The sequence below is a fragment of the Egretta garzetta genome, unplaced genomic scaffold (genome assembly GCF_000687185.1).
Source record: "Egretta garzetta isolate BGI_Z169 unplaced genomic scaffold, ASM68718v1 scaffold105, whole genome shotgun sequence".
Classification (NCBI taxonomy): Eukaryota; Metazoa; Chordata; class Aves; order Pelecaniformes; family Ardeidae; genus Egretta; species Egretta garzetta.
The window spans coordinates 1,546,574-1,548,184 of NW_009259598.1; positions in this window are offsets into that span (position 1 = coordinate 1,546,574).

The window sequence follows — 1,611 nt, forward strand, 5'->3', positions numbered from 1 at the left end:
TTTATATATATATATTATTTTTACTCATCTCATAAAATAAATGAATAAAACTTGGTCTCTCTTCCCACCCTCCTCCCCCATTCCCTTGAGTTCCTCTTGTATGAAAGACCCTTTTTTTCCTTCCTTTCTCTCATCCCTCTCTCCTATAACTTCCGAGGCAGGGGGAGAGAAAGAAAGTTGGGGCTTTAGCAATTTCTCGGCGTAGCAAAGCGGCCAGGGTCCGTCTTTCTTGCTTTCTTTAACGGGGAATATTGGATATTTCATTTGAATCTCCCTCTTTTCAATTAAAAGTGCACAGCTCCTTCTCTTACAGCCGCTCTATTCTCCTCCTGATGAGTGCATGTGCACAAGCGTGTGTGTGCATGCATGTGCACAAGCGTGCATGAGTGCATGTGCACAAGCGTGCATGAGTGTGCATGAGCAAGCGTGCATGAGTGTGCATGCACAAGCGTGTGTGCGTGTACGGGCAAGTGTGTGTGTGCACAAGCGTGCATGTGTGTGTACGAGCAAGCGTGCATGAGTGTGTGTGCACAAGCGTGTGCGTGTACAAGTGTGCGTGCACAAGCGTGTGTGCATGCATGAGCAAGCGTGCATGTGTGTGCATGCACCAGCGTGTGTGCATGCATGAGCAAGCGTGCGTGCACATGTGTGCATGTGTGCGTGCACAAGCGTGTGTGTGTATCCACGAGCAAGCGTGCATGAGTGTGTGCACAAGCATGTGTGTGTATGAGCAAGTGTGCGTGCATGTGTGTGTGTGCGTGAGCGTGCATGTGTGCCCACACGTGCCCCACAGCCCACGCTGCCGCGCTGGTCCCTGCAGCCGCTGCCTTTGGGCTCGGCGTTGCCTGCAGATGCGTCCCGTGCCCCACCAGCGACGGGAGGTGCTTTTAGTTATTTTAATAGGATTTGGGGGGTGGGGGGTGGGACGTGTTTGTCCTGAAAATCCCCCATATCTTAAAAACCTCGTCCCATGTGGAAGTGCAGCGCGGCTCCTGACAGCGAGTTGTGCGTGTTGGGAATGACACATTCTTCCTCCTCGTTTGTGGGTTTGGGTTTTCTTTTTTTTTTCCTGGGAGTTTGGGGTTTTTTTTTTTTTTTTTTTTTTTTTTTTGTTCTTCATGAATTTTTTTCCCCACCCTGTTCATTATCATTTTTGTTAATTAGATTGTGATGGGGAATGGTCTCTATTCAAAAGAAAAACCTCTGAGAGATGTTTTTACAAGTGCGTGTGCGTTTCGGGGCGGGGGGGGGAGAGAGCAAAGATGCTTGAAAGAAATCATTTTAAAAATAATTTCTTCATAAAGCTCTTTAAAAAGAAAAACCCAGGTCCCCTTCCCCCACCACGGCCACCTCCCCTCAGCCCCCCCTAATTAAACGATTTGAATTTTCACGTTAACCGCTTGGTGCTTCCTCGGCGCCTCAGATGATTAGAAAGGGATATTCATTTATGCCTTTTAAACGCCGCCCCGATTAAAATCAGAGAGATTTTTTCCTTCATCAAAATCTAACATCCTTGAAAAATTAATTTGATGCCTCTTGTTATCAATTAATTGAATCTCGTTGGGAGAGAGGCTTGTACGGCGGGTGGTTGGAGCTGGCCCTTCTGTTCTT